Below are 25,969 nucleotides of genomic sequence, written 5' to 3' on the forward strand. Positions count from 1 at the left end.
TTCTTAACCACTGCGCCACCAGGGAAGCCCTCTTTATGCTTCTTGATTACAAAATTCGGGAAGGTGTAAGAGCCTATTGGGAGACCCAGTCCATTAACTACCTTAATTTGGAATAGGGACATTTAGTGACATTCTGCTTCATTTCAGTGTAAATTTATTCTTGTTTTACCTCACCATAATCTATCAAAACAGAGACTTTAAAAAAGGGCAGAGGCAAAAGTCTCAGGATCAGAATGTGTCCCAGACTTGATTTGTAGGGTGGACTATTTGCCTACCTCCCTAGCATTCATTTGCCAACTTTTCTCCTACCGATAATCTATGGTTTCCTTCTGAGTATCTATGAATTTCCAGAAAAGCAGACTTTACTTCCTGCATACATTTTAGATCAAGACAATGAGTGTATTTCATTCTTCTGGCTCTAGTGATGTATACAGGTTGGGTATGTGACCTAAGCCAATTCAGTCAAACTGAATCATAGAGCATTTTAGAACAACAATGCTTTCTTTCTTGGTGAACTTGGGGAAGGGGAGTATTTAGCCTCAGGAATTGCTGGTCCCAGTGTTGGAATAATGAGCTAAAATGGTATAGTGGAGAAATGGGTCCTTTGTTATTTCATGAACCATTGGATCAAGTCTTACCTGAAGCTCATCCTACTTCTTAACTTTTCAGTTATGGGAACCAATAAATCTCCTTTATGTGTAAGTTAGCTTAAATAAAGCATTGCCACTGAATGAATTTTGACTGATACATGAAAGCCTTTTGTACTTTTGCGTAGACCTTCCTAATTTAATTTACTTTCCTAGAAGTAAAATTTCCTGTCTGTTTAGACCTTAGTTCCTTAACCTGTTAAGTGCAGAGTTTGAATTGCCTGTACAAAATATCCATTGGATCACTTTTTCTCTCTTCTTCCAAGTAGTGGAACTTGTATCTGTTAGATCAGAAATTTGCCAATCTCTCTCTTCCTATTTAGAAAGACCTATCCTGCTGCAATCCAGAGTCTAAGAATGTGGATTCCTTCAATACCACACATAGAACAGCATAAATGTCATATACTTTTAGTCAGTTTCACAATGTATGATTATCTCTCTCCTTTTTTACCCAAGAAATAAGTATTTTTTTAGAGATGCAAGTTTAGAGAAAGAGATGGACACAAGAATGATGAAGAATGATTATTTTCCCATTAATGTTCCCATTAATCTCTAATTAAGAAACAACAAGTGATAATAGGGAAGCCTAAGAATTAATAGGGCTAAAGATAAGCCGTCTGTGCCAATATAAATCAGTTAATTTTGCTGATTTACTTATTTACTTATCTATCTATCTATCTGTCTATCTATCTATCTATAACAGACTGGCTCCCTAAACTTAGCCAGCTATATCCTAAATGTTGTCCATAGTTAAAATAATTATTTTGAGAATAGTCACAGATCAGCCCAAATCTTTAACCCAGTATTAGAAAAACAAGTCAGAGCAGATGCCTTAAAGATATTCTAAGTCCAGGTCAAATTCACATGTAAAGAAAAGCACAGAAGTGCTTTGACACTTGGACATGGTACTAGGGGAATTTTAATAGAGTTTGGATATTCGTAAGGACATTAACCATCTGTTCAAAAAGATAATGTAAAGAACCGAGTAGATTTTTAAAGCTGAATGGTGGTGCTGGTGGTGGTGGTGGTGGAAGGGTGGTATTGGTGAGAATTAACTTTTATTGGATTGTGCCGAACAATGGCAGGCCGCAGTCAGGGCTTTATATGAATTTAGTGAGTGGAACTCTGTAGCAATCCAATTTCATGCAGCAAAGATTACTTGCAAGGCATAAATTTCATTTTCTTTTTTTCTTTCCTGTTTGTTTTTGAAAATGACAGCTTTGATATATGTGACTCAACAATAAATGACTTTGTGAAATACTGTTAATGAAAAATAGGTATGTTCCTCCAGATTGCACTGTAGGACATTTAGTGCTTTTTCTTCTGAACAGATGTTTTACAGATTTTGCAAAATTTGTACCAAATTCTTCTTGGTCTTATCCATAGAGAACAATTAGGCCTTATATTGCTCTAATTTTTCTGTTATGCTTGCTAGCCAGACTTGAGCAACGAGTTTTCCTATGTTCTAAAGTATTACTTAAATATATTTAAATTTTATAATTTTTCTTTAAGGCCAACCAAAACATTAGCCTAGAGGAGTTTGCTCTGGAGTTCAGATGCATCTGCCGTTTTGAATGGACGCTCCGGGGACCTGTCTTATTTTGTTTCTCTCAAGAACACCTTGTTAAATTTGGTGATCATGTCCAAAGTCAGCAATGCATGCTGAGTTTCATGAGTTATTTGGCTATACGGTGGGTTGCATTTTTTAGAGCTGTCACTATTTTCATTGAATCTTATAGTGTTATATTGATTTATAGTTGGTGTGTGTGTGTATGATGGCTACATATGCTTCTTGCAGTTTAAAAAAATAGTTAAAATACCTTTGAGTAATGTTATAAGGTGGAAATCTAGTAAAGTTTAGAAAGCAAATGACCTGAAATTAACTTAACGTGTTGGCTTCTAAAAAACATTTTTAATTTAAAGCATTTTATTTTATTTTGAAACTTACTGAAAGGATAATTTTCCCTGTGGTGGAATGATAGGAGTCACTTTGAAAAAGATAGTTCCTCTCTTAAAATTAACCTAATGTTTACTTTGTTTGCTTGAAAGTTATTTGTATATAATCCATTCATCCAGAGTTACTGTTGGACTGACAATTACTGGTAAACTCAGATGATCTGCACACAACCAGCACAAGTCCCAGTCTTGGTGCCCAAGAAAGGGGCAGTAAAAGCGGTGGTGGACAGACCAGTTCATTCACTCCTTGATGAATTGATTTGCTTCCAAACCTGCATTAATGCATTTACATTTTCAACTAAATTCTGCAAATACTGACAGTGTTACTATGATCAAATCATTAGGTGCCTCTAGATGAGAAGTAGCTGTGGCACATTTCCTGTCCCTCCTGGAGCCGATGGATTACTAATGGCATTATGTAAAAACAAAAATAAACAATGTTCAAGATATATATAGAAACTATACAAGACACAGTGTTCTATGAAGGCATGGTCAGAGGTGGATGGGGAAAAATAAAATTACGAGCTAACCGATGTTTGAGATTATCACTGAAACGTCAAGCAGCCTTTTTGGTGAGAGGAGATGGGAAAAAGGGGCATTCAATGGGCAGAAATGGCATGAGTAAAGAGAGGGAAGTACGACCAGGAAATGGTGGAGAAATGAAGTTTCAGAATAGTAAACCTTAAATAGGTTCTGCATGAAGAAAACTGCCATGTAATGGCTCTTAAATGCCAGGCCAAGGAGTGTTCAGTTAATTTTATTGGTAGAGGGGAACCACTCAGGGCTGAAAAAATTGGGACTCTGCTTAGGAAGAACTGGAACGCATTCGGAAGTTGCACAGATAGTAAAAAGCTGAACTGCATCGTGGCAGAAGTAATGGAAAGAAAGAGACAAATTCCTGACATATTGAGTATGTGGAATCCATTGTATTTGGCAAATATTTGGGTAAAGAGGATGAGGGAGACTGGTGCTAAGGATAACTCCAAAGTTTTGAGGCTGAGTGTCTGGAATGTTGGTTATTTTATTAACAGAAATTGAGAAGTCAAAGAAGGAGCTGTTTGTGAAGAGAAAACATAGGAATTAGATAAAATGAACTTCACATGTGCTTTTTTCCCCACAGCTCTAGCAGGAAAAAGTTTCATCTGATGATTAAATGCATCTGTGTGTTTCTTTATATTAGTATTTGCAAGTCATTCTAATTTACGAAATTCTTTTATAAATTTCTTAGATTTGGAGTTCTATGCAAAAACGTGTGCTGTGCATGATGGCAGACCAATTACATTTTTTTTTGAATTTTATTTATTTTTTTATACAGCAGGTTCTTATTATCCATTTTATTCACATCAGTGGATACATGTCAATCCCAATCTCCCAATTCATCCCACCACCCCCACCCCCCCACCCCCGCCGCCTTCCCCCCTTGGTGTCCATACGTTTGTTCTCTACATCTGTGTCTCAATTTCTGCCCTGCAAACCGGTTTATCTGTACCATTTTTCTAGGTTCCACATATATGCATTAATATACAGTATTTGTTTTTCTCTTTCTGACTTACTTCACTCTGTATGACAGTCTCCAGATTCATCCACGTCTTGACAAATGACCCAATTTTGTTCCTTTTTATGGCTGAGTAATATTCCATTGTATATATGTACCACAACTTCTTTATCCATTCATCTGTCCATGGAAACTTAGGTAGCTTCCATGTCCTGGCTATTGTAAATAGTGCTGCAATGAACATTGGGGTGCATGTGTCTTTTTGAATTACGGTTTTTCTCTGGGTATATGCCCAGTAGTGGGATTGCTGGGTCATATGGTAATTCTATTTTTAGTGTTTTAAGGAACCTCCATACTGTTCTCCATAGTGGCTGTATCAATTTACATTCCCACCAACAGTGCAAGAGTGTTCCCTTTTCTCCACACCCTCTCCAGCGTTTGTTGTTTGTAGATTTTCTGATGATGCCCATTCTAACTGGTGTGAGGTGATACCTCATTGTAGTTTTGATTTGCATTTCTCTAATAATTAGTGATGTTGAGCATTCTTTCATGTGCTTCTTGGCCATCTGTATGTCTTCTTTGGAGAAGTGTCTACTTAGGTCTTCTGCCCATTTTTGGATTGGGTTTTTTGTTTTTTTAATATTGAGCTGCATGAGCTGTTTATATATTTTGGAGATTAAGCCTTTGTCCGATGATTCATTTGCAAATATTTTCTCCCATTCTGAGGGTTGTCTTTTCGTCTTGTTTATGGTTTCCTTTGCTGTGCAAAAGCTTTTAAGTTTCATTTGGTCCCATTTGTTTATTTTTGTTTTTATTTCCATTACTCTAGGAGGTGGATCAAAAAAGATCTTGCTGTGATTTATGTCAAAGAGTGTTCTTCCTATGTTTTCCTCTAAGAGTTTTATAGTGTCTGGTCTTACATTTAGGTCTCAAATACATTTTGAGTTTATTTTTGTGTTTGGTCTTAGGGAGTGTTCTAATTTGATTCTTTTACATGTAGCTGTCCACTTTTCCCAGCAACACTTATTGAAGAGACTGTCTTTTCTCCGTTGTATGTTGTTGCCTCCTTTGTCATAGATTAGTTGACCATAGGTGCGTGGGTTTCTCTCTGGGCTTTCTATCTTGTTCCATTGATCTATGTTTCTGTTTTTGTGGCAGTACCATATTGTCTTGATTACTGTAGCTTTGTAGTATAGTCTGAAGTCAGGGAGTCTGATTCCTCCAGCTCCATTTTTTTCCCTCAAGACTGCTTTGGCTATTTCGGGGTCTTTTGTTTCTCCATATAAATTTTAAGATTTTTTGTTCTAGTTCTGTAAAAAAATGCCATTGGTCATTTGATAGAGATTGCATTGAATCTGTAGATTGCTTTCAGCAGTATAGTCATTTTCACAATGTTGATTCTTCCAATCCAAGAACTTGGTATATCTCTCCATCTGTTGGTATCATCTTTAATTTCTTTCATCAGTGTCTCATAGTTTTCTGCATACAGGCCTTTTGTCTCCCTAGGTAGGTTTATTCCTAGGTATTTTATTCTTTTTGTTGCAATGGTAAATGGGAGTGTTTCCTTAATTTCTCTTTCAGATTTTTCATCATTAGTGTATAGGAATGCAAGAGATTTCTGTGCATTAATTTTGTATCCTGCAACTTTACCAAATTCATTGATGAGCTCTAGTAGTTCTCTGGTGACATCTTTAGGATTCTTTATGTATAGTATCATGTCATCTGCAAATAGTGACAGTTTTACTTCTTCTTTTCCAGTTTGGATTCCTTTTATTTGTTTGTCTCCTCTGATTGCTGTGGCTAGGACTTCCAGAACTATGTTTAATAATAGTCATGAGAGTGGGCATCCTTGTCTTGTTCCTGATCTTAGAGGAAATGCTCTCAGTTTTTCACCATTGAGAATGATGTTGGCTGTGGGTTTGTCATATGTGGCCTTTATGATGTTTAAGTAGGTTCCCTCTGTGCCCACTTTCTGGAGAGTTTTTATCATAAATGGGTGTTGAATTTTGTCAAAAGCTTTTTCTGCATCTATTGAGATGATCATATGGTTTTTATTCTTCAGTTTGTTAATATGGTGTATCACATTGATTGATTTGCATATATTGAAGAATCCTTGCATCCCTGGGATATCCCACTTGTTCATGGTGTATGATCCTTTTAATGTGTTGTTGGATTCTGTTTGTGAGTATTTTGTTGAGGATTTTTGCATCTATATTCATCAGTGATATTTGTCTGTAATTTTTTTTGTAGTATCTTTGTCTGGTTTTGGTATCAGGGTGATGGTGGCCTCATAGAATGAGTTTGGGAGTGTTTCTTCCTCTGCAGTTGTTTGGAAGAGTTTGAGAAGGATGGGTGTTAGCTCTTCTCTAAATGTTTGGTAGAATTCACCTGTGAAGCCATCTGGTCCTGGACTTTTGTTTGTTGGAAGATTTTTAATCACAGTTTTAATTTCATTACTTGTGATTGGTCTGTTCATATTTTCTATTTCTTCCTGGTTCAGTCTTGGAAGGTTATACCTTTCTAAGAATTTGTCCATTTCTTCCAGGTTGTCCATTTTATTGGCATAGAGTTGGTTGTAGTAGTCTCTTAGGATGCTTTGTATTTCTGTGGTGTCTGTTGTAACTTCTCCTTTTTCATTTCTAATTTTATTGATTTGAGTCCTCTCTCTCTTTTTCTTGATGAGTCTGGCTAACGGTTTATCAATTTTGTTTATCTTCTCAAAGAACCAGCTTTTAGTTTTATTGATCTTTGCTATTGTTTTCTTTGTTTCTATTTCATTTATTTCTGCTCTGATCTTTATGATTTCTTTCCTTCTGCTAACTTTGGGTTTTGTTTGTTCTTCTTTCTCTAGTTCCTTTAGGTGTGACGTTAGATTGTTTACTTGAGATTTTTCTTGTTTCTTGAGGTAGGCTTGTATAGCTATAAACTTCCCTCTTGGAACTGCTTTTGCTGCATCCCATAGGTTTTGGATCATCGTGTTTTCATTGTCATTTGTCTCTAGGTATTTTTTAATTTCCTCTTTGATTTCTTCAGTGATCTCTTGGTTATTTAGTAACGTATTGTTTAGCCTCCCTGTGTTTGTGTTTTTTACATTTTTTTCCCTGTAATTGATTTCTCATCTCATAGCGTTGTGGTCAGAAAAGATTCTTGATATGATTTCAATTTTCTTAAATTTACTGAGACTTGATTTGTGACCCAAGATGTGATCTATCCTGGAGAATGTTCTGTGAGCATTTGAGTAATCTGTTGTAATCTCTTGTTTTTGGATGGAATGTCCTGTAAATATCAATTAAATCTATCTGGTCTATTGTGTCATTTAAAGCTTGTGTTTCCTTATTAATTTTCTGTTTGGATGATCTGTCCATTGGTGTAAGTGAGGTGTTAAAGTCCCCCACTATTATTGTGTTACTGTCGATTTCCTTTTTTATAGCTCTTAGCAGTTGCCTTCTGTATTGAGGTACTCCTATGTTGGGTGCATATATATTTATAATTGTTATATCTTCTTCTTGGATTGCTCCCTTGATCATTATATAGTGTCCTTTGTTGTCTCTTGTAACATTCTTTATTTTAAAGTCTATTTTATCTGATATGAGCATTGCTACTCTAGCTTTCTTTTGATTTCTATTTGCATGGAATATCTTTTTCCATCCCCTCACTTTCAGTCTGTATGTGTCCCTAGGTCTGAAGTGGATCTCTTGTAGACAGCATATATATGGGTCTTGTTTTTGTATCTATTCGGCGAGCCTGTGTCTTTTGGTTGGAGCATTTAATCCATTCACTTATAAGGTAATTATTGATATGTATGTTCCTATGACCATTGTCTTAATTGTTTTGTGTTTGTTTTTGTAGGTCCTTTTCTTCTCTTGTGTTTCCCACTTAGAGAAGTTCCTTTAGCATTTGTTGTAGAGCTGGTTTGGTGGTGCTGAATTCTCTTAGCTTTTGCTTGTCTGTAAAGCTTTTGGTTTCTCCATCGAATCTGAATGTAAATCCTTGCCGGGTAGAGTAATCTTGGTTGTAGTTTCTTCCCTTTCATCACTTTAAGTATATCATTCCACTCCCTTCTGGCTTGTAGAGTTTCTGCTGAGAAATCAGCTGTTAACCTTATGGGAGTTCCCTTGTATGTTATTTGTCATTTTTCCCTTGCTGCTTTTAATAATTTTTCTTTGTCTTTAATTTTTGCCAATTTGAGTACTGTGTGTCTCGGCGTGTTTCTCCTTGGGTTTATCCTGTATGGGATTTCTGCGCTTCCTGGACTTGGGTGGCTCTTTCCTTTCCCATGTTAGGAAAGTTTTCGACTCTCATCTCTTCAAATATTTTCTCTGGTCCTTTCTCTCTCTCTTCTCCTTCTGGGACCCGTATAATGCGAAGTTGGCTTCAACTTAAAGTCACCAGCTGCATTAGCTCCTACCAAGACAATTGGCCTCTCCTCTGAAGCTTTGAAGCCAGGCATTGACTTCTCTCTAGTTCTGAAAGTCATTGATGGCGTCTCCTTCCAGTAGAAGGCTGTTTCCTTTATATTGAAAATCTGTTGTTTTGTGTAGCTACCTTCATGAATTATCTTAGCTAGATCTTTTGGACAAGTTGATGCTGCTGTTGCGTTTAATGTTGTTCCAGAGGTCTCTTAGGCTGTCTTCATTTCTTTTCATTCTTTTTTCTTTATTCTGTTCCGCAGCAGTGAATTCCACCATTCTGTCTTCCAGGTCACTTATCCATTTTTCTGCCTGAGTTATTCTGCTATTCCTTCTAGTGTTTTTTTCATTTCAGTTATTGTATTGTTCATCTCTGTTTGTTTGTTCTTTAATTTTCCGACATCTTTGTTAAGCATTTCTTGCATCTTCTTGATCTTTGCCTCCATTCTTTTTCCGAGGTCCTTGGTCATCTTTCCTATCATTATTCTGAATTCTTTTTCTGGAAGATTGCCTATCTCCACTTCATTTAGTTGTTTTTCTGGAGTTTTATCTTGTTCATTCATCTGGTACATAGCCCTCTGCCTTTTCATCTTGTCTGTCTTTCTGTGAATGTGGTTTTTGTTCCATAGGCTGCAGGATTGTAGTTCTTCTTCTGCTGTCTGCCCTCTGGTGGATGAGGCTATCTAAGAGGCTTGTCCAATTACATTTTTTTAATATCTTTTTAAAATTTATTATTTTTTATTGAAGTATAGTTTATTTATAACGTGGTAGTTTCTGGTGTACAGCAAAGTGATTCAGTTATATAAATATAGATGTATGTAGTATATATATCTATATACCATACTATATATTATATACTATATATATATATATATATATATATATATATATATATATATATAGTATATATATATACTATATCTCTATCTCTATCTTCTTTTTCAGGTTCTTTTCCATTATAAGTTATTATAAGATATTCAGTATAGTTCCCTGTGTTATGCAGTAGGTCCTTGTTGGTTATCTATTTTATATGTAGTTGTGTGTGTCTCTTAATCCCAAACTCCTAATTTATCCCTTCCCCCTTACCCTTTGGTAACCATAAGTTTGTTTCTATGTCTGTGATTCTATTTCTGCTTTGTAAATAAGTTTATTTGTATCATTTTTTTAGATTCTGCAGATAAGTGATATCATATGATATTTGCCTTTCTTTGTCTGATTTACTTCACTTAGTATGGTAGTCTCTAGGTCCATCCATGTTGTTGCAAATGGCATTATTTCATTCTTTTTATGGCTGAGTAATACTCCATTGTATGTATACACCACATCTTCTTTATCCACTCATCTGTCGATGGACATGTAGCTTGCTTCCATGTCTTGGCTATTGTAAAAAGTGCTGCTATGAACAGACCAGTTACGTTTTAACCTTGGTAAACTAAAAACAGTTCAAAGATTTGAGACCTCAGTCTAATATCTGAATGATTCTTCTGTGACAACAGTAGGTGGGTCCACCTCTTGCTGTGTTGTCATGCAGATGAAAGGCTTAAATTTTTTTTTTGAGAAGTTCTACAGTAAAACAAAAGGAGAATATTGTTTGGCCAGGTGCTGTGGAAATAAACAGCTGGCTAGGACTACATTTTTCTTTTTTTATTGTATGTTTCAGGTGTACAGCATTATAATTCAACATCTGTATACATTACAAGGTGATCACCACCACAAGTTTAATTACCCTCCATCACCATGTAGTTGACCTCCTTCACCTGTTTTGCCTTCCCCAGGCACTACTCCCTTTTGGCCATAGGTATTAAAATGTATTTGGAAGATGTGTAAAATAGGGTCCTTGCTTTTTCTTTTTGATCTTTGGTTCATACCAGCTACTTTACTTGCTTATATCTTTATAAGCCCTTTTATGTATCAATTTGATTTACAAATGATAACATGCAATTCTTTAATTCTTTTTTTTTTTTTTTTTTACAATTTAAAAAAAAATTTGGTTTTGGCTGCATTGGGTTTTCATTGCTGTGCACAGGCTTCTCATTGGGGTGGCTTCTTTTGTTGTGGAGCAAAGGCTGTAGGTGCATGGGCTACAGGTGCAGCACGTGGGCTCAGTAGTTGCTGTGTGCGGGCTCTAGGGCATGTGGGCTTCAGTAGTTGTGGCATGCAGGCTCAGTAGTTGTGGCTCTTGGGCTCTAGAGTGCAGGCTCAATAGTTGTGGCGCATGGGCTTAGTTGTTCTGCGGCATGTGGGATCTTCCTGGACCAGGAATCAAACCCATGTCCCCCGCATTGGCAGGATCGAACCACTGCACCACCAGGGAAGTCCACAATTCTTTAATTCTTAAAAGCTCCTAGACCTCACTGAAATGTGTAATGGGTAATATAAGGAGACAAGTGAACTCATAAGAAGTACTTCCTGTCCTGCCATTGATATTTAATAATAATCAATTGAACAATGAATTGGGGTAACTTTATTAAGTTACGCAGAACCTGTGGCATGAATTTAGTTTGATATTATATTTGTATTTTATATGTTTTACACTTGACCATACAGTCGTATCTTGAAGATATTGCGGGTTCAGTTCCAGACTACTGCAATAAAGTGAATATTGCAATAAATTGAGTCACATGATTTTTTGGTTTCCCAGTGCATATAAAAGTTATGTTTATACTATACATGTAGTTTGTTAAGCATGCAATAGTATTAGGTCTAAAAAAAATGTATATACCTTAATTAAAAAATATGTTATCGCTAAAACGTGCTAACCATCATCTGAGCCTTCAGCGAGTCATAATATTTTTGCTGGTAAAGGATCTTGCCTTGATGTTGATGACTGCTGACTAATCCATGGGTGTTAGTTGCTAAATTTTGGGGTGGCTCTGGCAGTTTCTTAAAACAGGGCAACAGTGATGTTTGCCACATTGATTGAGTCTTCCTTTCATGAATGATTTCTCTGTAGCATGCAATTTACCTACAGTAGAACTTCTTTCAAAATTGAAGTCAGTTCTCTCAAACCGTGCCACTGCTTTGTTTCAACAATCTTCACAGCGTCTTCACCAGGAGTAGGTTCCGTTTCAAGAAACCAATTTCTTTGCTCATCCATAAGAAGCAACTCCTCATCCATTAAAGATTTATCATGGGATTGCAGCAATTCAGTCGCTTCTTTGGGCTCCACTTCGAATTCTAGTTTTCTTGGTATTTCTACCATATCTGCAGTTCATTCTTCCACTGAAGTCTTTATCCATGAGGGTTGGAATCAACTTCTTCCATATTCTTGTCAATGTGGTTATTTTGACCTCTTCCCATGAATCACAGATGTTCTTAATGGCATCTAGAATGGTGAATCTTTTCCAGAAGGTTTTCAGTTGACTTTGCCCAGATCCACCAGAGGAATCACTGTCTATACCAGCTTTAGACTTATGAAATATGTTTCTTAAATAAGAGTTGAAAGTCAAGATGACTCAGTGATCCATGTGCTGCAGAATGGTTGTTGTGTTAGCAGGCATGAAAGCAACATGAATCTCCTTGTACATCTCCATTAGAGCTCTTGAGTGCCCAGGTGCATTGTCAATGAGCAGTTATATTTTGAAAGCAATCTTTTTTTTTCTGAGCAGTAGGTCTTAACAGTGGGCTTAAATTATTCAGTAAACCATATTGTAAACAGATGTGCTGTCATCTGGGCTTTGTCCCATTTATGGAGTACAGGCAGAGTAGATTTAGTGGAATTCTTAAGACCGTGTGATCTTCGAAATGGTAAGTGAGCATTGGCTTCAACTTAAAGTCACCAGCTGCATTAGCTCCTACCAAGACAATTGACCTCTCCTCTGAAGCTTTGAAGCCAGGCATTTTCTCTCTAGCTGTGAAAGTCATTGATGGCGTCTTCTTCCAGTAGAAGGCTGTTTCCTTTACGCTGAAAATCTGTTGTTTTGTGTAGCCACCTTCATGAATTATCTTAGCTAGATCTTCTGGACAAGTTGCTGCAGCTTCTACATCAGCACCTGCTGGTTCCCCTTGAATTTCTATGTTATGAAGATGATTTCTTTCCTTAAACCTCATGAGCCAACCTCTGCTCGCTTCAAACTTTTCTTCCGCAGCTTCCTCACCTCTCTCAGGATTTATAGATTTGAAGAGACTTAGGGCCTTGCTCTGGATTAGGTTTTGGTTTAAGGAAATGTTGTGGCTAGTTTGATCTTCTGTCCAGACCACTAAAACTTTCTCCATATCAGCAATAAGGCTGTTTTGTTTTCTTACTATTCATGTGTGTTCACTGGAATAGCACTTTCAATTTCCTACACGAACTCTTTGCAGTCACAGCTTGGCTGTTTGAGACAGAAGGCCTAGCTTTCCACCTGTTTTGGCTTTCGACATGCTTTCTTCAATAAGCTCAATCATTTTAGCTTTTGATTTAAAGTGAGAGGCTTGCAACTTTTTCTTTCACTTAAAAACTTAGAGGCCACTGTAGGGTTAATAATTGGCCCAATTTCAGTACTGTCGTGTCTCAGAGAATAGGGAGATCCAAAGAGAGGGAGACGGGTGGTGGGAGAATGGCCAGCTGGTGGAGTGTTCAGAACACATACGACGTTGATTGATTGTTTGCCATCTTGTATGGGCCTGGTTCATGGTGCCCCAAAACAATTAGGATAGTAACATCAAAGATCGCTAATCACAGATCACCATATCAAAAATAATAATGATGAAAAAGTTTGAAAAATTTCAAGAATTACCAAAATGTGACAGAGACATGAAGTGCGCAAAAGCTGCTGGAAGAATGGTGCCGATAGACCTGCTCGAGGCAGGGGTGCCACATTCAGTCTGTAAAAAATAAAGTATCTGTGAAGCACAATAAAGAAAAATGCAATAAAATGAGATATGCCTATGTTTTCCAAATGTTTTAGATAGGGGTAAAGTGATTTTATTTATTCCCTTAAGATTCATTCAAAAAAACCAAAATGATTTATGACACGACTCATTGCATAGTTTTCATAACACATGTACTTAAAATCTACCCAAGCCAATGCCTCCTCACAGTTCCAGCTTCCTTAGACTGAGGAACATGAAACTTGGCTTAGGTAATGGTTTAAGAGATTCCCAAATAATACAGTGTGAGTGTCTTAGAGCACTTCTCTTACTTCCCACTGAGGTTTCAATTGTAGTCAAATCCATCATTAAACATTCGTTTGGTATCGCCTTGGGGGATTGTGGCATATTTTAAAACCTTGGACAGGATGACATGCAGTGGAGAAGTGTAGATTAGGAACAGTTGGAACATTTAATATGTTCCAGGAGCTGTGCAGTTTTCTCTATTTCCACATCGTATTTGTGCAGCTCTATTTACAATAGCCAGGACATGGAAGCAACCTAAGTGTCCATCATCGGATGAATGGATAAAGAAGATGTGGCACATATGTTCTTCAGTAACTTTTGTATCACTCTGTTATCTCACTGCTGAAACTGTCTTTGCAAAGGTCATGAATTACCTCTTGTTGCAAAGTCTGTTGGCCTCTTTCTAGTCCTTTTGCGGTATCGCAGGACCATTTGACACTTAGGTGTTCCCTTCTCAAAACTCTGTACTCTGCCCTCTCCTAACTCACTTCTTACCACCTGTGCTGCTGCTTCCGTTTCCTTTGCAGGTCTCTCCACTTCCTCTGCCTCCATTTTTGTTGCTCCCGGGAGTTTATTCTGAGGCTTTCTTTGCTGGCCCTCTCCTGGTTGACTCCGTACACTTTCATGACTTCTTTTACCATTATTAAATACTAACGGCGCTCATATTCCTGTTCCCAGAACAGGTCTCCTCCACACACGCCAAACCCTCTTGTATTGTACAATTTCTACAGATCCCCCTTGGAATGGGTTTTCTCAGTTGTCAACAGGGTGATTTCCTTGAATATTTGCGTCAAGTGAACCAATGGTTTTTAAGGTATTTTTGAAGTTTTTTGCCCCCATCAGATTTGCTTCTTTTTCTATGTTCTCTATCTTAGGAAACCACTGTTGTTCTCCCTGTTGCCAAAACCAGAAACTGAGGAGTTGTCCATGAAATCCTGACGGGTCTCTGTTTCCTCAACTCAGTTTTTAAATCCTGCCTGTTCCATTTCCGTAATACTTCTTAAGTGTGCCTACCATTCTCTCTTTTGATTACTACAGCCTTAGTTGAGGCCTCCATCATTTCTCACTTGAACCACCATAACTGTCCTCTTAACTGGTCTCCCTGCAACCGGTTTTGCTTCTTCCATTCTGGTATCTGTTTTATAGTCAAAGTGACTTTTCCAAAACTTGTTCTTGAATGGTTCCCCAGAATAAAGTACAAAATCCTCAGTAGGGCGTATGAGGCTCTTGATATATGGTGCTGCTTCAGTCTTTGGATTTTGTATTTCATCATGTGTTCTGTGGGTAACTCCCAGTAGCCCTCAGAACCTGTCCCACTGTAGCTCAGACCTGCCCTGTTCCCTGCTCTTCCAGGTGAGCCCTCTGTCACTTCCCTGTGCTCCTGTGGCACAGTGTTTAACTCTAAGACAGTAAACTGCAATCATGTGTTTTCTTATTCTTTCTTAAACTTTTTTTTTTTTTTTTAAGTATTGATAGATAGGGACTGTGGCTTTTTTCCATATATACTTATTGTTTTTAGCATATGGCTAATAGATATACCATGAGAATGTTGAATGAATTAATGAGTAACCAAACTAAGATCAGTAAACCCTACATTCAACTCTCAAGTACCTTATTGCCTAGTGAGAAGTTTTACAAGTACAAACACTTTTTAAAAGCCATCATCAAACAGTTACAACGTAGTGTGGTAGGAGCTATTAAATGTTGTGTTTTCAAGTAAAAAGTCATTAAATGCTAATATCTCAAGGGATTGTCTCTTGAGGGTATATAATAGAATTAAATTTTCATGGCATTCAACCATGTTCCTTTGAAATGAGGTCTTATTATAACACTTAAGGTATTCAGAGTACTTTAAAAAACGTTTTTATTGACTTTAAAACTTTACTCTCTTTTGTTTTGTCTGTTTTATGGGTACTCAGAAAAAGTGAGGCAGGATGTATTAAGTTTCTAGATATCTTATTTGGCTAGTTAGGAGGTATGAAGATCATAGCTTATTTTTCTTTTCCTTTCTGAAACCACTACAACAATTTCTATTATCTAATAAGATTTCACGTGACTTTACGCTTTATAGTTAATTAGCTAATTACAAGAAATACAGTGTTTTTTTTCCTCTGAAGCAATTTAAGAAGACATAATGCATTTTTAAGAACTTGGGCCTATTACTTTTATGATCCCTCAGATTTAAAAATGCCATCGTGACATAATTTTCCTCATAGCAGTGGAGTAAAATATTGCTGAAAAAATTAGTGACAGCTTCTGAATTTTAAAGTTTTAAATGCTGTGTGTCATGGACTTTTAGAATAGTCAGCACTATGCATATTAACTCTGAGATTGCGAGGGCAGACTCTGCTTTACTTGGTTTTCAGATCGTGTCCCTCAGGGCTGTAGAATTCTGCGGGGTGTCTAAGGAGCCCTGCAGGGAAGCTGAGGGCTACGTGGGCAGGCTGTCGGTGAACTGCTGCAGCCCTCTTGCGTCTTCCACTCTTCAAGCATAGCTGCTGCCTGTTGGCCTTTACATCTGTTATCTGTTGGCCTTTCTCTGTAAAGGATATTATTTAAGGGGAGAAAAACTTTGAAAATACCTCAAACCGTTGGTTCACTTGATGCAGATATTCAAGGAAATCACCTTGTTGACAACTGAGAAAACCCATGAAAGTAGAAAATGTGCAAAACTTTTGCACTAACTGTTCTTTCCATGTGTCACGTACAGTGACATCCTGAAAGACAGTGAAGGGGAGCTGTACATTTAAAAGTGCTAGGCAAGCAGTGCGTCCTGTCTCATCTGTTTTCCATCAAAGACTTTCAGTCACCACGTGGTATTTCCATGGTCTGCTCTTTAGAAGCTGTGAACCAGGGCCTGACTAGGTTTAGGGGGAGCTTGAGGTGGAAATTTTGGGGTTGGGAGAAACAGAATTTTAATTCTTCTTACGAGCAAGGGAAAGCATTGCTGATCTTGCCAGTTTCATGGTGTTCACATCATAAGCCTAAGTACTTTATGCCAGGAAGCTGAGGGTCAAGTCATAGTTTTATAGATTTTGGCCAAAGGCAGTTCCAAGAGAAAAGTAAATGTTTAAAGGTGCTGACCATTACCCGAACTTATTCTTCCATTCTTTTGGTCCCTTACTTCTCTCCCCTGCCCCAAATAGGGTTATCCTTGGTGCAAAATGCAGGTCACTACCATAGTAACCACACAAATAGAACAAAAAAGAGTGCTGTTTGCTTTAATTTCATAATGATGGAAGGAAAACTACACGAGATGCTTAGAGGTGACATAGATGGTGGTGTAAAAATCTGCCTATAAGAGATAGGTTGGTATGGACTTTGCCCACAAAATAATTTATATCTTAAGAAGCAGAATCTAGGGAGTAACTGCATCTTTTTAAACACTTTAAAAAGTTGGCAGTGTTGATTCAAAGTGCTGTTTAAAAACTCACTTTTAAAATGACATTTTTTGGGGAAACTGTAACTGTCAGTTTGAAGGATGGGCTTCTTTTCAGCAGAGCTTGTAAAAATATCCATTGCCGTATGTGAGGCAGGTTTAGGGTAGTTTATCATAAATAAATGAGTTTGTCAAATATATACATACACACACACCCTTTTTTGGCCTCAGAGAAGAAATTCCAAGGCCATAGATACAGAAATATTGTGCATTTTTACAATACATGTCACAGATAAGTAGAAATTTGATTAATACACATATTAAGAGGAGACAGTTTAAGAACAGGGATTAATCATACCTGGGACAAAGATAGTATTGGAGGTTATCACGATTTGTGGACTTGGTTGGACTTGGGGGTCTTAGGAAGTGGTTGAGGGGGACATCACTCAGAAATATCTAACTCATCCCTTGTTCCACTGATGACTTATACAAGGAACATTATCTTCAATTGTGGTCAACTCCGCTTGGCTCAAACTATTCCAGTAGCTACTATAGCTTCGTTTCTAATTATAAAAGCAGTATATTTTTGTGATTAGAGTTGTGTTCAGTTCTACTACCCAAAGATAACCTCTGTGAACATGTTGGTGTGTCTTTTTTTCCTCTTTTTTGTATGACTGTGCATATTATGTACAAAAGATGGATATGTAATATGTTTTCATATAATGTGCATATGTATTAAAATTGGAATCAAACTATGCATATAGTTTTGTTTTTTTTTAAATTATTATTTATTTATTTTTGGCTGTGTTGGATCTTCGTTTCTGTGCGAGGGCTTTCTCTAGTTGCGGCAAGCGGGGGCCACTCTTCATCGCGGTGCGCGGGCCTCTCACCGTTGCGGCCTCTCTTGTTGCGGAGCACAGGCTCCAGTCGTGCAGGCTCAGTAGTTGTGGCTCACGGGCCTAGTTGCTCCGCGGCATGTGGGATCTTCCCAGACCAGGGCTCGAACCCGTGTCCCCTGCATTGGCAGGCAGATTCTCAACCACTGCGCCACCAGGGAAGCCCGCATATAGTTTTTGTATAGGTTTTGTACACTGCATTTTTATTTCCTTTAACAGTTCTTCCTTATGTGCCTGCCGTAATCTAGGATTTTTTCTGTCCCATTAAATTTTCCTTGAAAGCATGACATTCAATGACTTCTTAATATTCTATTATATCATAATTTATTGAAATATCTTCTTATTGTTAGATATTTACATTGTTTTAGCTTTTTGCTATTATAAATAATATTAATTTTTTTTACCTCTAGAATTCTTTTCTATTTGAACATATCTGATTATTTCCTGAAGAAAAACTCCAAGAAATGTAATTATAAATTTTAATAATCCTCAATTTAATGGCACTGTGTTTGGGGAGAATTAGGTGAACCTAAGCTTTCATAGAGCCCAAATAATAGGATGTTCAGGAGAAAATGGTAAGCCATAGTTACTCTGATTGCCTTTTCAGTAATCCAGCATTCTGATTGGATTTTAAATGGCCTAATCTTTAACATCTCTTTAATGTAGGTATATCCAGGTTCTAACATAGTGTGGTTGCTCATTATGTAACAGATATTTGTTTTGACAGATAGTGTCATTAGAAACTGAGTCATTCATTTCTTGTTACTGTTCTCAGAGGTACCTGAGACAGTCTCAACACCCAATTCTCATGCATAGAACAGCTTTTAGAGCCTAGTATCTTACACACATCTGGGTCACTGATGCTGTGAAAACATTCCACTTTACCATGACCCCACTGAATAAAAGAAAAGGAAAAATTTAAGAGAAAAGAAAATTCCTGCATAGTGCAGAGGTATTCTATTGTGCTCTATGATAATCAACAAATTTTGCTTTTACTGTTGAATTTCAAACTATGTCTGGTATGTTGTTCTTTTGGATACACCTTGCAGTAGCTATTGGCTATAAGGTGAAAGATAACTGGTAGTTCTCTCTCTCCCTCCCCTCCTTTCCCTCTTTCCCTCTGTGCGTTTGTGTTTGTGTCTCATGTCTGTTTTTTCAAATACGCGATTTGGTTCATTTCAGTCATTTTTAGCATCCACAAATATTTAGTCAAGTATTTAATCTTCTCGTGAAATGCTTCACAGATTCGTCATATGAAATCATTGGTTTCTCTTTAGTGCTAAGTCATAGCAAATTATCATCGTTTTTTAGGTTGATTTTGTAGAGTGTTAAATGCTATTTAAATTTCACTTTGATATGAAGCCATTTATTTTTCTGCTAATCACTTAAAATAGCAAGAACTAATCAACTGAAGTTTTTCTCCTTTTTATGAATACATCAGTCTACCCCTGACTCACGTGCATGTTTCTGCCTTTAGGTCAGTGGGAACTTTTCCCAGCTATGTTTTTTTTTTTTTTTTTTTTACCCCCCCTTCATTCCTAATTTCTCTCAGGAACAAATGGCAGCATAGTTAAATGTTAGAAACTTGTTGCTGAAGGTGCTAACCTAAACATCAGTGCCAGGATATGACTGAAACTTAATAGACTAATTAATTTGTCTACTGCACCTCTGACCTGGGAATTATGTACAGTGGGCTGTACTTTCAGAACTGAGAGTCTGGGATCCAAAGTGGAGAAAATGCAACTTTTGTGTGCTTTACACATCAACGTGCAATTAATATTGGGTTCTTTTAGGAAACAGATTCTGAAAATCGAGCTTTATCCCATCACATGTTTTGGAAGTAAGATACTGCAAGATTCTGTGTGCCTTTTTGTTTCAGTTTTCTTTTATATTATATAGTAGTACTGAACAAAGCCCTCACATTATTTGAGCCAAATATCCTTCTGACCTCCAGAGGAGCCAAATTATATAGACTACCACAATTTCTGTATTATCTGTTCCAATGTAGTATGCTCATCAACAACCACAGGCACTCTTAGAAAAAAATAGGAACTTGAAGCTTGAATGACATTTAAAAAAAGTGTTTATGTTATGAATTCCTGACTGTGCTATTTATGCTTCTATCAGTAAGAAGATTAACTTTATTAATTTTATTTCCCCTTATATTCCTTTTCTCCCTTCTTCATTTTAGAGACAGTTTAAATATTCTTCAAGGGCAGTTAACATTTGACTGCCACTGAATTCACTATCAGCCCTGGATAGAAGCCAAAATGAAAAAAATCTGTTTATGTTAGTCTGTCAGTGTCTGGTTATGCATCTCTCTGGGTCTTGTGAACTCATAGAAGTACCAAATAAACCCTTTTCTGTTAGCATTTTATTTACAGCAGAGTTTTAGTATTTTGGTAGTTTGTGGATTTGGAAGCACTCATTAGGCCACCAAGTGTCTGTTGAGCACAGGGCAGGCACTCTTCTAGACACTGCTGATGAAGTGGTGGACAAGACGGGTGCTTCCCAGCTCTGTGGAGGCTTACAGTCTGGTAGCAATAGTCATACACAAAGTAAACACAGAGAGTAATAATGTAACTCGAGACAAGGCTGCTTATTATGCACACAGTGAAACAAGCCGAAAGGACAGAGGGTGGCTGGAAGATGTGTGAGATGCTGTTTTAGCCAAAGTATTCAGTGAATAGCTCTCAGGGAGGCAGTATTAGAGCTGAGAACTAAAGGATGAGGTGGTAGCCTTCGGGTAGATGCCGTTTTCATTCGGTTACTGGCAGTCACTTTACCGGAAGGAAAATGCAAGATTTCATATACTTTTCAGTGAAGGCATAGTGCATAGATATAGTAGATGCTCACAGGATATTAGGATGAACAGAATAAAGAGATACTGGCATATGATTTGAGAGGAAAATGCTTTACCTTTCTAAAGTTATGTTGCTTCCAGTGGTGGAGTGAAAGTTTTAGGTTTTGTGTGCATGTTGTTGTTGCAATGTAACGTGAACCTCACGTTGCATTTTTTTTTCCATTTGTTTACTTATTTAATAGGTTTCAGCGTGGTCAAGAGAGCGAGTGTACCTGACGAGGATGTACTACGCATAATCATCAGGAACGTTGTTTACTTCGGTTATCAGCAGCCTGTTTACCTGGTTGGTATCTAAAGCAAGTCAGATTTGCCGTGATAGTTCACCTCATGGTAATTAAATCATTGATTTGAAGGGAAGAACCGTAAAATGAGTTTGTGTGTCAAGTAATGTACAGGCAATTCACCATGTGTCTAACCAGGTCACATAAAGGTTAGTTAAGGTGTTAAAGCAGTAATTTGAAATCTGGGGTAGGGGGTAAAGGGGAGGTGCTAGTAAGGGCAAGAAGTCGAGTTGTATAGAGGCCAAACAGAAAGAGTGACGTAGACTCTGTTTACTGCCTTGAAGTGAATTTTATTTGTACCCATTTCAAAAGAAAACCTGATGAACCGGTGTGTTGGCAGTGTGTCTTCACTTTGACAGGTAGGGGTGGGTGGGGGAGGTGGAATTCTGTTATCTCTGCACACTTAGTGTTTGAAAGACATTCCAAGATCAGTAGGTGGATAAACTTGGTTTCCAGTTGAGGCTTTAAAATGTTAATCTTGACCTGTTTCTTCTTGTTTATACACTGAGAACTACAGTTTTAAAGATAGAAGAAATATTTATCCACAAACTAAGAATGGATTCGACTTTCGGTCAAGATGCATGTTAAATGTCCACGTTGCACAGTCTTTCCTTGGCTTGCCTCTCCTCTCACTCAGTTTGTTTTCATCCACACCTATACTTTCAGTGATCATGATCTCCCTACATTATAGCGTATCGATTTGTAATGGTTCCTCAGTTTATCTGCTGGCTCATTCATTCACGATTCTGTCCTTTGGCACAGTGCTGTTTCCTCTTTCTGGAATGTCATGCCTACCTCTTCTCTTGTTTGCCTGGCAAAGTTTTATTTATCCTTCATGATTCTATTTAAAGGAAATATTTTTTCGTCTGTGATACTTTCCTTGGCAGAGTTCAGTACTTCCCCTCTGTCTTCTCATAACGCCTTGACTACATCTCTGATTTGATTCTCAGTGTAAATGTTTTCATGGCTCCCTCACAGTACTCAGTAAACCCTTTGGGGACAGACACCGCCTTCTGTTTTCCTCTTCATCCCCAGCCTTCAACACACTAGCTAGCAGTGATTCAGCTGTCACGCACTGAATGAATAGATTGATAACTGCTTTGTGTTTTAGCACCATGCTATTTATAGTGGAGGAAAAATTATAAGAATGTGATTTAGTTCCTGTTTTCAATCAGGTTGTGATTTTATTTGGTGGACAAGACTTAAACACATGAAATAATTGGGAACACAAGATAAAGCATGGTATACAAAGGAATTATGTGTATTTTAAAAGTTCAACATATACATACACATACACACGTAATACACATGGTGGTTTGGAGGAAGGGCAAAGATCAAGTTTAAGTTATGAGATCAGCTTCTTGGACTAGATAAAAGTTTCATGGGATAGTGAGGGAGTTGAGGGCGATTCGTGGTCTGAGGCATGAGCAAAGTGTTGGTTATTGGATTGATGAGTCCTTCCCCTGTGCAAGTTTTGTCTAGCTTATTTTTAGTAAGTCTTAGATAGTTTATATAGGTTTACTGTAAAGGCAAATGTTGAATATTTTTATTTTGTAAAGGGCCAAAAATCAAATAGGGGAAATTAGAACAATGAATGAAAGTTGAGGTGGATACTAGGTATGTATTGGAAAGAGATTAATCCATATGAAACAGAATCTGGGCTGAATAAAGTTCTACAGGCAGATGCCCAAGTAGGAAATGGAATGATTGACAGAATCGTCTTATAATGGCAGTGAGGTAAGACCTCTCTTTGGCTTGGTTCTAAAGAATAGTTGTGAACAGTATTAACTGGGGTCAAAGATGTTATGTCTAGAACACTCTTTACCCTCATGGGGAAAATGAAAAGAAAACCAGAGATAAAGAACAAAAACAAGCCAAATTCATTAGTTTTCAGGTAAACAGTGAGAAAGGGTTTAAACTGAGTTGGGGCACGACTGTTTGATGGGAGAGAAACCATCTTCCTGGGGAGTCAAAAAAAAGAGAATACCAGTGGGAAGGTGCAAAAGGTTCACAAATTGAGCAAATAATTATGTAGGGCTCTAAAGGCTGAAATCTATAACCACAATGTTTAACTATACATTTCTCACTTGTATATTAGTTCCCTGAGTACATTGAAGATAATGCTGCCTCAGTCTAGGATATGTGAGGCAGAAAGAAAGGGAACTCTAAGCCGTGTTGTTTCCCTTGGGTCCTGAGGTCCCTAGCTGGTCATCTCCTCTGCACGTTCCATAGTCTTCCTATGCGCATTTTGTACATGATGTTCAGAGTTTTTAGTTGTCGTTGTCTAGTGGGAGAAACAGGAAGAAATACTTATATCCATCTCAGTCCAGAATCACTTATATTTTTTTAAAGTTCCTGTTTGGTCCTTGGAATTTAGGATTAGAGTGTGCTGAATTGATAGTTTTTCAAACATAGGGAGGTAGTAGTGGCTTCAAGATGCTGCGTATTTCTAGGCACCAGAAAAAGACAAACAAACTATGATAATAGCTACATTTACCATATGCCAAACCCTCTTTAAAAGCACATTATAATTTCCACAGTACCCTGTTTCTACCTCAACCCTATGTGGAAGGGAAACTAGGGCAAAGAGAGGTTTTTAAGCTTTGCCCAAGACCCCAGACCATCTGATAACATAAACTCAACTTTTAGTCACTGTGTCTCCTTTACTGTTTGACGAATACATTTTTTTAGGACTCTGACATCCTAAACTGGGAATCACCAACTTTCAGCAAAGGATTAAGGAAATTGGTGATGGAACCAGAAGCTTAAAGTGATAGATTGAGAATTCTGTATGTGAGCCAAAAAGAACTGCAACTACAGATTTAAGTTTTTCCCACACTTCTCCTTCGCGGTAGAACGGTTTTTATAATTAGGGAGTGACCAACACTATGAGTTAAAACCGGGGTAATAGCTAAACTCTTCAACACAGAAGTAATAGTTCCTGACAATATGGTGGTCTGTGATGTTATTAGGTTGTCATGAAAACTTAAACTACAATTTGAAAGTGGGCCTGAGGGCCCATTGTACTTGCACATCGGGAAATTTTCCTAGACTAATGTAGTATGAGTTTCTTGACTTTGTCAAGTTTGTTAAATTCATAAGCTTTGTCACTTAAAGTCAGGTCCAAAGCAAACTGATAACTAACATTTGATATCTAGCCATAGCTTTCTTATTTTCTCTTAATTTCTTGCTGGAAACAATCGGTAGAGGTGGCATATTACTAACACAATTTGGTAACATGTAGCAAAAAATCTCATTTGTTATTTTCCAGTTTTTAGGGTTAGTGGTTATATTTTCAGATTTTCATAGTTTGATGTAACTGTTTTCAGATATTACCTAGGAAAATGTCTTGTTTTGGTGTGACACATTTGAAAGCCAAGGCCATTTTAGGGTACTTTTGCCACAACTGAGGGAATCCAGCCGTCCCGTAAGTACCTGGTGAATTTCAACAGAATTCTGGTTAGTCCGTGTGGTCAGTGCTTCAACTTGAATTGTTTGTTTTGAATCAGATACTATTACAAATTAATCTAATACTACCCTCCCCCCCCCCCCCCCGTTTTTTTTTTGTCTAGAAACTTAAGCCAACAATACTAATGCGTGGGGGGGTTATTATGATGATGATGTAAAAATCAAACATTTATGAAATAACCAAGCAAGAATTGTTCAAGACACAGTAAGACACTGGGTCTGGTTAATTTTTCCACCTGACTTCTTATAAATTCAGGCTTCTGCAGCATTGCTTACGATATTTTCAACATGTCGTAGTTCCTGATGATAAAAATTTCTGTAGTTTTGCCAGAGCTTTAAGTTTTTAAAGATTTTTTTTTTTGCCTTTATCAGAAGTGTTGAACATGTGAAGAAATAGTGTTTACTGAGTTGTACAATACGTACAGGCTGAATTACTATAGGCTGCTGGATTGCTAGTCAACTTAGATTATTACTCATTTCAGCGTTTCTTTACCATATCGTTAGCTGTGCACTAAGGCCACTGTAATTGCACCAGACTCGTTCCTCTCCTTTATGCTGAATTGAATGTGTTACCAAGTCCTGTTACTTCATCCTCTTTTGGTCTCCAGAGTTCACCCCTAAAGTGCATTCTCATTTTCCTAATCCTCTCCAAGGCTTTCATCCTTGAATGACTGGATTTTGGCACAGATTTTTAACTGATTTCTCTGCTTCTGTTTTTTTCCAACTCCCTGCAGAAAAGCTGATCTGAGTTGTAAGGTACATGGTAGTAGGTACATTATAAGGATGCAGTAAATGCTTATTGATTGGTTAGAATGTTGGAACTTTAATGACTGAAGCCATATTTTATTTTATTTATTTTTTTGGTTTGGTGAAAAATCTTATGAAATTCAACTAGGTTCTTTCTTTACACGCCTTCTACATTTTAGTTGTGAAATGTGCACTCTGGCTGTCCTATAGGTGATGAAAGAAAAAAAAAGTGCTGGTTATTAACTTTGAGTGAGTAAACATTTAGTAGTTCAAAATAGTAAAGTTGAAAGTAATATTTTCTTTATAGAGGTTTTCCATTTTTATCTGTAAAATATATGTAGACATTTAAAAAGATTAAAAATTATGGTGAAAGTTAGTAGGTGGTGTGGGCCACATAAACAAGCAAAAGAAAGAAAAATTAGCATTTTATAGGACTTTCTCACATCCGTGAGATTGTTGAATTGATAACGATTCGTTTTGGGGAGCTTATTTTCAGTGCATGGCTTTCTGTGCTCAAGAAGAAAAATAAAAGGTTAATCTAATTCTAGTTTGTTGCTTTTTCATCAGAGTCTTTGAGTAAATTTTAAATTGTCTGATAAGTGTGCAGTGAGAGCTGTGTGAACAGTCCTTTGCTTCTGTTGTTTTGTGTTTCACACATCACTCATCCATGCCCAACAGGTGTTCTGCCAGCTGTGCCCAAAACGTTTCACATGATTTAGAATCTGTTTCCA

At 37.4% G+C, this 25,969-nt stretch overlaps 1 protein-coding gene across 8 annotated transcripts in view; it reads left to right on the top strand.

Moving 5' to 3' along the window:
• The window catches only part of BMPR1B (bone morphogenetic protein receptor type 1B), a 413,799-nt gene that overhangs the window by 162,310 nt on the left and 225,520 nt on the right, over positions 1–25,969 (top strand). For 7 of the 8 annotated variants that reach the window (XM_082461768.1, XM_082461770.1, XM_082461771.1 and 4 more), the window contains exon 2: positions 20,925–21,025. The gene's annotated coding sequence lies outside the window, so the exon portion shown is untranslated. Of the gene's footprint in view, positions 1–20,924; positions 21,026–21,708; positions 24,451–25,969 lie in introns of those variants that run through there. The other variant, XM_082461766.1, reaches the window with a different exon arrangement.

Source organism: Balaenoptera physalus (assembly GCF_965194825.1).
Source record: "Balaenoptera physalus genome assembly, chromosome: 5".
Taxonomy (NCBI): Eukaryota; Metazoa; Chordata; class Mammalia; order Artiodactyla; family Balaenopteridae; genus Balaenoptera; species Balaenoptera physalus.